Genomic DNA, 9,791 nt, shown 5'->3' with positions numbered 1-9,791 from the left:
AGCCATGGCCGCTGAGCCTGCGCGTCCGGAGCCTGTGCTCCGCAGCGGGAGAGGCCACAACAGAGGAAGGCCCGCATACCACAAAAAAAAAAAAAAAAAATGTGTTTCCTAACAAAAGGAAAGTTTATGGGTAAAGCCTTGATAGTTTAAAAAGATGTTAAGAAAACATGGTTCAACATCTCTGACCCTTGGGACGTCCCCCGTGGTCCAGTGGTTAAGACTCCACCCACCCTTCCACTGCAGGGGACATGGCTTCGATCCCTGGCTGGGGAACCAAGATCCCACATGCCGCGCGGCATGGCAAAAAAAAAAAAAAAAAAAAAGGAGAGAGAGAGATTTGCTAAAGCTTAAATGGAAATAAAGATTACTATTAAAGAAAAAAAAAAACCAAAACTCTGACCCTGACCTTACCAAAGATGTTTTCTTGTCCTTTCTTTCCACACCTACCACAGAAAGGTACCAGAGTGGAGAACCTTGTGAGAGCAGGCCTCAATTTCAGGCCTGTCAGTGGGTGTGAGGAAAACAATAGTTACTGAATTTGGAAACCTAGGAAGGTGTCATTTTGACAGTACCGAGAACTGAAGTTTTCTATTTGCATTGCTTGCAAAACTGCTTGCAGTTTAGGAAGTGAAAGCCTCTTTGGTGATGTGGCTTGACCTTGATTTTGGAGGAGTAAAAGTCGAAGGATATGCTCAGCTTGCATCAACTAGGTGCTCATAGCATCACCTTTTTCTAGGGTGACAGAATGAATCCCAGTTGCAATAAGGGAAGAAATGGGCCTGAGTTGCATCTTTGATTGACACAGTAACTAGGGTCGGTTGCAGTTTTCCTGGAAACTTAAATATACTCCCCAAGGTGCCCGTTTGCATTTAAACCTATTAGGAACTGTCATAATGACACGTGAAACAGTCATGCTGTTTACAGAAAGAGCTAGAACTTTGTGTTGGTAAGTAAAACCCTCCAGAGTAAGGATCTACTTAGTGGTTCCTGCCAGTGGTTATTATATGTCTTTCCATAGTTATGTACTTGACAACCTCCCAAAGCCATAGTTGCCCTTACATTTCGTTCTTAATTACTTGAAAGATAAACTAATAATGCAGGGAATGAATGAACACTGTTATTAATTAAGATCCCCAGGAAATGGGACAAACGGAAGAGAAAAGTGCTTTTTAAAAATAGTTAAATGAAGCTTGCCGCACTGCATAGAGAGTCTTATACCCACATAGAGCTATGGCTGGCACTTTTTGGGCCTCATGCCACGTCTCGCTGGCCCACCTCAGATTTCAGCTGCAGCTGTGGTGGACAGTTCCTGTGCTTGAAACTGGCTTACCTTCTCTTTATTTGCCTCAGGGTTTCCCCCTGGAACCTGTGGAGTTTACTCAATCCTTGCTAAAGCCTCTTCCCAAATGCAGGGGAGTTAATGCCTTCTCAGCCACTGGGTCAGGAGAGTTGATGATCACATGCCCAAACCTGTCGTCCTTCAGAGGGACAATTTTAAGGGAATTTTACTTAGTTGCTCAGAAGTCCTCAGTGGGATTGAGCCTGTTACCTGAAAAGGCAAATCAGTAATGCATCCTTCATTGGCTTTTCCTTTTTCCGTAATACACTCTCCTGTCTCCCTCATTCCTGCTCCCTGAAATCACCTCCTAAAGTCCTTTATCTCAGGTTCTGCTTTGGGGGAATCCAAAGAGGAGAATGGATACATGCATATTATGGCTGAGTCGCTTTGCTGTGCACCTGAAACTATCACAACATTGTTAATCAGCTATACTCCAATATAAAATTAAAAGTTTTTTAAAAAAGGATTAAAAAATAAATAAAATAAGATAAAATTCCATTTCCTAAAAAAAAAAAAAAAAGACATCTGCCATCACCGATGAAAAAATCATTAGAAGCAGCGTTTTCAGCATTTCCTCTTAACTCCCTGTAGTTAATGATAATATTTCCAGATTAAAAAAAAAATTTTGGAAGCCAGAAAAATGGAAAGATGAAGAAAGGGTTATTTGTTTCTTATGGTCATGTCAAAAAGACTCTCAGAAGCTGTGCATTCAGATGGTTATGGCTTCAGAAAGTTAGAAGCATATTCTTCACACACTATTTTCAATTATTGGCATGTCATTTGGCACATTTTCAGAGTTTGGCACCAAATGGCTACTTTCAATTCAGAACCACATAGGTAGAATTGTAAGGGTGAAATGAGGAAAAGTCATCTGGTCAACCTCGCAGCCGTCAGACAGGACAAGAATTAAACCCATTTGTCTTGTTAGGGAGCAACATGAAAAGATATGGAATATCTTTTAAGTGTTAAGTGAACTTAACAGCTATGAAGACCAACTTCTGGGAAGACAGTTCCCCAGGCTGGGTTCCATCCAATATGGAATTTTGGTCTTAAGTATTACTGATTAAGGGCTAACATGGGTCTCCAAAATGGAACTTCTGTGCTCAGAGACCTAAGGCTAATCTAGAGCCGAACCCTGAGTTAGCTAGAAAGTGATGAAGCTGCTCAACTCCATTGTTTAGGGCAACACGCAACCCATCTTTCTAAAGAGATTCAGTAAATGCTATTTTGATGGGAGCATGTTAGAGATAATCTGAGTTTCATCATAGCAGGCTTCTGTCAGAGATTTTCTGATGTAACCAAGATAAGTAGGACTTAGACATGCAGTTTTTGGAAGAACTTTAGTATAATTTGTATTCCATATATGATTCATTGCAAATTAATTCCCCCAGATTATGTCATTTTCTATTGCCACACTATTCACCACTCCCAATTGGAAAACCATATTCCAAAATGACATTTTGAACAACTATTAGCGAGATTGTAAATGGACTTATTTTATTAAACTAATTTTTGAAAATTCTCCTCACATTTCTTCTTATTTATCTGCACATGGTAATCTCTTTCTGATACAGTTGACTGACTAATTCCTTGTTCTCCTTGCTTGCTCACTTGAAATTGTGGCTTCATCGGGATCAATGTCGTGACACTGGTGTGTTAGGTATAATCAGAGAGTAAAAGGGAATGCAATGTGTTTCATGGAAACTTCTGTACCAATGATGGGGTTAATCCCAGAATTTTAGAACTCTTTCATGTATTAAAAAAATTGAGGAGCACATTTTCTGTGTAACAGTCACTGCAGTGGCTGTTAAGAAATCAACCTGATACCGATCAGGGTTCTTGGCCTTCCTTAATCAATAGAAATTGATAAGAGGCCAGACAAGAAATTCAGGCAAGACTTTATTGGGGCCCCTGCTGCAGCAGGGGGGAACAAAAACAAGTAACAGGTTCCCTTGCTTGCTCACCGAGGGGGTGGGGAGCTGTTTCCTTACATGGGGTGAGGGTAGGGGCGGGTCCAAGGGTCGGGCTGGAGGGGTGGCTTAGGTGATTTGCCCACTCCTTTGGTGGTGTTCAGTGCAGGAGGCATGCGCAGTACCCTGCGTTTGCTTCTGACACCCTGTTTTTTTCTCCCAGCTCTTCAGAAGTGGCAGTTGGTTTTTTTATTGGTCTTTTTGGTATCTTGTTGTCCATAATTTGCCCCAACTGCGCATGCACGCAGTTATTTTTAGTCCCTTATAGTTTCTTTGTATTTTGTTGCTCAAGGAGATGTTTGTCCAGATGCAAGCTCTGTAGCAAAGGGCCCCAGGTCCCAGGTCCCAGCCTGTCTCAAACCTTGTAACAAGGTCCAGACCCTGTTCCTTCCGGAGCTTCCATTCTCACCTGAGTGCAGAGGGCACACTGTGGTCAGTGCTGTGACATGGTGGCACCTGGACCTGGGAGACGCTGCAACAGAGACAGGTAATCTCTGATCAGAGATGGGTGTGCCTTTGGCAAGGCTTCCAAGGCTTCCTAGGCTGACTTTTGAATGACTGCTAGAGGAAGTAAGGTAAAGGGAATGTGGTAGCGCAACCTTTTTTGAGGAAGAGGGTTCAATGTGTTCAGAAACACAGGATAATGAGTGCAAGTCCTTCAGGACCTACACTGTGGTATGGCTGGAACATAGATGAGGAAGTCGTGTGAGAGACGAGGCTGGTCACATCAGGAAGTGGCTGTACTTTATCTAAAAAAGAATTTGAATTCTTTCCCAAAGAAAGGAAGGTGCCATTGATGTCGTTTAAGCAGAGAGTCTTAAGATTTGCAGAATATTTTGGTATTACAATGGAATGATATGTGGGACTTGTGAGATGGGCACAGGTAGAGGCAGAAATGCCAATAAGGAGGCTATCACAATAATTCAGGGAAAAATGAGGAGAGCCTAGATTCCTAGGGATTGAGAAAAGAGGAAAAGTTCAAAAGGTATTAGGAGATTAATACAACATTGTAAATCAACTGTACTTTAATAAAATAACATTTTTTTTAAAGTGTTGGGGGAAACAATAACAGCATGGGGTTCAGTGGAGAGATGGGAAGGAAGCATCAAGGATGGTCCCCAAATTTCCAAATCGGACAACGGGGTGGAAGTGCCATTCTGTGTTATGTTACAGGTACTTGGTTTCATAGAAGATGGAGATGAGTTTGTTATTGGATATGTTGAGTGTAACATGTGTGGCCTGTGGGACATTGGGGTCGAGATATCTGGTAGGCAGTTGCATGGGTAGTTCTGGAACTCCAGACCTAAATTTGAACTGAACATATTTATTCATAAATTATCAGAAGACAGGAGGTGGTTGAAGCCAAGGGAGACCTAGAGATGGAATTCTGGAAAATTGGAGAGGTGGCTAGAGAATTTCCTTGGCTTTTGTGACAGGAACCAAGGAACAGGAGAGTTTCCAACAGAAGGGAGCTCAACAGTGTCAGAGGTCATGGAAGATGAGGTTCTATTACATATAGCAACAGAAAGGTCTGTGGCAATTTTGACGAGAACAGTTTGAGTCTGGGATGAGGATAAAAGTCAGATTATGAAGACTAAACAGTGTAGAAGAAGTGAAGGCTGAGGGTGTGGATATACTCTCTGGAGGTTGGCTATGAGACATAGATAGAAATAGGTTGATAACGGGGAGAGACAAGGCCAGGGAAGGGTTGTTGTTCTTGAAAGTGACGGGGATTTCAGCATGTGTATGTTTAAAGGGTAACAACAGAGAGGAATGGGTCGAAGTTATAGTCAAGAGAGCAGATGGAATCAGGTTCATATGGAGGCCACAGAAGTTTGGATTTTGAGGACAGGTGACGAGATCAACCTTAGAAGGAGGAGGGATACCTCTTCCCTTGAAATGGAATGGAATGGAAGGAAGTCTAATTTGTGGGAGGGAACAGGAAATTCAGGGAATGTTGATTTGTTTGCCTCCTGGGGAGTAGGGGAGTGAGATCATCTCTTCATGGTAAAAGAAGAGGGATGAGGTAGGAATTTCAGATTGATGAAGATTTGTGTGGAGTAAGGAGAAAACTGATGATACGTACAGAAGGAGTGCTGGGCAGTTGTTATGGGCTTGAATGTCTGTGTTCCCCCTCCAAGTTCATATGTTGAAGCCCTAATTCCCAGTGTGATGGTATTTGGAGGTGAGGCCTTTGGAGGTAATTAGGTTTAGATGAGACCGTGAGGGTGCAGCCTGCCACTTGAAGATGTGGCAAGAAGGCAGCTGTATGTGGACCTGGAGGAGGGCTGTCACCAGACACCAAATTTGCTGCCACCCTGATCTTGGACTTCCCAGCCTCCAGAACTATGAGAAATAAATATTCATTGTTTAAGCTACCCAGTGTATGCTATTTTTGTTATAGCTGCCTGAGATGACTAAAACAGTAGCATTGAGAGACCAGTGGAGGTCATCAGGCTGCATCTGCATAATTCTGATTTTTTTAAGAAATCAGACTCTTTACCCACTTTGGTGTAGGGTAGAGGTTTTTAGATTCCACTAGGATGTTCCTAAGTGAACATAGGAAAGGTTGATGTATTAGATAAAATTGGAGGTGTTTAGGGTGGGGGGAGCTCAGCCGAAATGTGAGTAATTGAGAGACACATTTAGAGGAATGAATAGAGGAAATCATGTCCTTGGGTGGGGAGCCTGGTTTGTCTATCCATTTGCTATTGTTGTCCACTTTGACTTCTTGGAAAAAACTAATTGACAGCCAATCACTGTAACAACTTCCCATTACGATTTTACTTTACTTTGATTTCTAGATTATTTTAACAGGGTGTCTTAACCTCAAATTTAAGATTTTTTTAAAATTGTATTTCATTTGATAATTAAAAGGGAATATAAAAGTTATTTCATGGAATAAAATTTTCAAAAGGAAGGGTACAATCTTTAATGTAAAGACATTTTTCACCCAGCTCTATGCAGATGTATAAATCCTCAAGAATGGACACCAGAAAATGATGCATACTGACTGAAATATTGTCATTGGAAATGTACAAAAAAGACATTTAAATTGGTGGATCTCATCGATACTGAGATTTATTCTTCTTGTGCATAGGTACTATAAGTTATCTGAGTTAACAGCACTTGTAATGGTACTAAATTTGGAAAAGTAAAAAAAAAATGAAGGGGAGGGTAAGTGCTGGTGTGGTGATTTACAGTGACACACAGCTAAATGCCTAGGTGTGAAGGTGTGACCTTGTGATTACACTTATATATATATATATGTGTCCTGGTTTGCTAATTCCAGTCACCAAGTTTGGTGCATTTGTTAATGCTTTCTTTCTTTTTTCTTTTTTTTTTTTGCTGTACGCGGGCCTCTCGCTGCTGTGGCCTCTCCCGTTGCGGAGCACAGGCTCCGGACGCACAGGCTCAGCGGCCATGGCTCACGGGCCCAGCCGCTCCGCGGCATGTGGGATCTTCCCGGACCGGGGCACGAACCCGTGTCCCCTGCATCGGCAGGCGGACTCTCAACCACTGTGTCACCAGGGAAGCCCAATGCTTTTTTTCTTTTACTTAGTTTCAAAACATCAACAAAGTCCCTTTCTTTTGGATGCTTCATCACAGCTTTTTATGCCCCGTGGCCTCTAAGCTTTTCTGTCCAAAGGCTTTTTTGAGGATGCTGTCCATGGCAGAAACAATCCAAAGGCTGGCAAAGTGGCCCCTGGAGAGAGATGAACAGAATGAAACAGAGTGTTCACTTTGCTTCTCTGAACTCAACTGTGCCCAGAGATGAAAGCACCCCCCTGAGCTGTAGTAGTAAACCATAAAGAATATTCACGGCCATATAAAGATTTAATTTTTGAAGTTGAAATAGCCTATTCATCATGGTCAGTTAATTTGTACCAAGAGCCCAAGGTGGTTGGCATGGTAATACTGATACTTTGGGGACTTTATCTGCAGAACAGATAAAATAATTCATTTGGACTCACATTTTACCTAATTTTGAAAATCTGTTCCTTACTTTTCTTATTGGAAAATTGTAGTGACTTTTCCACTTATGGATTTGTCAAGGACACGAGTTTACTCCTCCAGTCTGACCCAACAGTGTAAGTACTGGTTCTCAGCGCTTAACTTGGTCCTCTCCTGCCATCTCTTCCTTCCAGAATGGTTTCTCTCTGGTGGTAGGGGATGACCACTTTTAGCATCTGAGAAGGAAGGAAACAATCTCTGAAACAATTCTTGCAGAGATTCTTGTGCTGTTCAATTTGTGAACACCCAGTAGGGGTTCAGGCTCCAAACAATGCTAGGAGAGTCTGATTGGGCCTAGGCTGTTCTAATACTAGTATTTTCCAGCCAAATGGGGTTTACCAGAGTTGATATGGAGGAAACTTTCCCGTCTAACATCAGAACTTCTTTTTCCCCCCGTATTTCCCCCATTATTGTGTTAGCTAGCCTAGCTCTGTGAGATGAGGGCACTTCCTAAGCCCAGGTTATATCAGGGTGACGAGTTTGCTAGGCCATGTGACACCAGTATCAACAGGCATAGACTGTTCAAGTGTGATGCTTAATTGTGTGAAGGGGAGTAATTCATTGTTTAGAGATTGGAGTGGGATTGTGGGTGTGTCCAAGGGTCAGCTGGATTTCATATATTGGTAAACATCAACATAAATCAGTAAATAATATCAACACTTATCCCTGACCTATAGAATACAGGCAGAGGCTCTCCTTGAGCTGAAGAAGGTGCCATTTTGGAAATTCACACCAGATGTTTATCCTATCTGCTGTGTAAATACTTCTGCCAAGTACTGGGTATATGAACAAATGGTACATCAGTATTTAGATTACTTTCTTTTCACGTGAAACAAGGTCATTCTTAGAAATGAGACTAAGAGGCATGGGCAATGTTATGTCACTCGGTAGAAGTAGATCTCACAGGGTCCTAAGTTGCCTTATGGATGTAAGGTAAGCACCATAGAATAAAATGATAGTTTAGAGCATGATGCTCTTCATCTTATGCCTAAAGAATGCATGCAGTAGCTTATTCACCTGACAGGTGAGACATTTAACTGTTTCAGTCTTAACTCAGTGGTCTTCTCATTCAGTTGCCTACTAAAATGGCAATGGAATTTTTAGAAAATATAGATGATAGAACCTCTACTGAGTTTGAGTTTCTACAGTGTAAATGGATTGCAAAAAAGCTCCACAGGTGATTCTGGTCCTCTGCTGTTGCTGAGAGCCACTGCCGCAGATACTATTTTCATAAGACTTTCCAAAAAGAGACTGGAGACAAGAACATCACAGTCTCTGTTATTTAAATGTGGAAATTCCTCATTCAGAGACAGTAAATTTGCCATGCTTATGAAAAAATGCAGTATTATATATATTTCACATGTATATGTTTATTAGCAAAAAATACAATTTAAAGCAACAGTGAAATGCCACTTTTTCTGTATCAAATTAACAGATTAAAAAAAGTAGAATGTTAGGTCTCCCATTGCCCCATTGCTGATGAGGGCTAAGACCTAGAACTTCATATCAAACTAGTAAGTATATAAATTGGTAGACTCTTTCTCTACAGCATTTGGCAATGTGAGGCTTAAAATGTTCATACGCTTTGACCCAAGAATATCTGGAATCTAGCCAAAGAAAATAATCTGAATTAGAGACTAATATGATATAAGAGCAAAACAGTGAGAACTGCCTAGTATATTCATATGATGCAATATTATATAATTGTAATAGGTTATATTTATGAGAAGTTTTTAGTAATGTGAGAAAATGCTTGTGCTGTTATAGTTAAGAGAACACAAAAGTTTACATATAGCATGTTCTAAATGTAAAATAAAAGGCATGTAGAGAATAATACCAAAGTATTAATAGTAATCATGTTTCAGTAGTAAGACTCCATATTTTTATTCTTGTGTTTTTCTGAATTTTGCAAGTTTTCTACAATACCATTTTTTTAAAAAAAATTTTAATAGATCTTTATTGGAGTATAATTGCTGCACAATACTGTGTTAGCTGATGTTGCACAACAAAGCAAATCAGCCATATGCATACACATGTCCCCATATCCCCTCCCTCTTGAGCCTCCCTCCCACCCTCCCTATCGCACCTCTCTAGGTCATCGCAAAGCACCGAGCCGATCTCCCTGTGCTATGCTGCTGCTTCCCACCAGCCAACTGTTTTACATTCAGTAGTGTATATATGTCGATGCTACTCTCACTTCGCCCAGACTTCGTCTTCCCACCCCATGTCCTCAAGTCCATTTTCTATGTCTACCTCTTTATTCCTGCTCTGCAACTAGGTTCATCAGTACCTTTTTTTTTTAGATTCCATATATATGTGTTAGCATACGGTATTCATTTTTCTCCTTCTGACTACTTCACTCTGTATGACAGACTCTAGGTCCATCCACCTCACTACAAATAACTCAATTTCCTTTCTTTTTATGGCTGAGTAATATTCCATTGTATATATGTCCCACATCTTCTTTA

At 41.0% G+C, this 9,791-nt stretch overlaps 1 protein-coding gene across 2 annotated transcripts in view; it reads left to right on the top strand.

The window, feature by feature from the left end:
- Positions 1 to 9,791, top strand: part of CACNB4 (calcium voltage-gated channel auxiliary subunit beta 4) — a 288,918-nt gene that overhangs the window by 99,246 nt on the left and 179,881 nt on the right. The gene's annotated exons all lie outside the window — the stretch shown is intronic.

The sequence above is a fragment of the Physeter macrocephalus genome, chromosome 2 (assembly GCF_002837175.3).
Source record: "Physeter macrocephalus isolate SW-GA chromosome 2, ASM283717v5, whole genome shotgun sequence".
In the NCBI taxonomy this organism is placed as follows: Eukaryota; Metazoa; Chordata; class Mammalia; order Artiodactyla; family Physeteridae; genus Physeter; species Physeter macrocephalus.
Note: the sequence above shows the minus strand (reverse complement) of the source record. Positions and strands in the feature narration are given on the sequence as shown.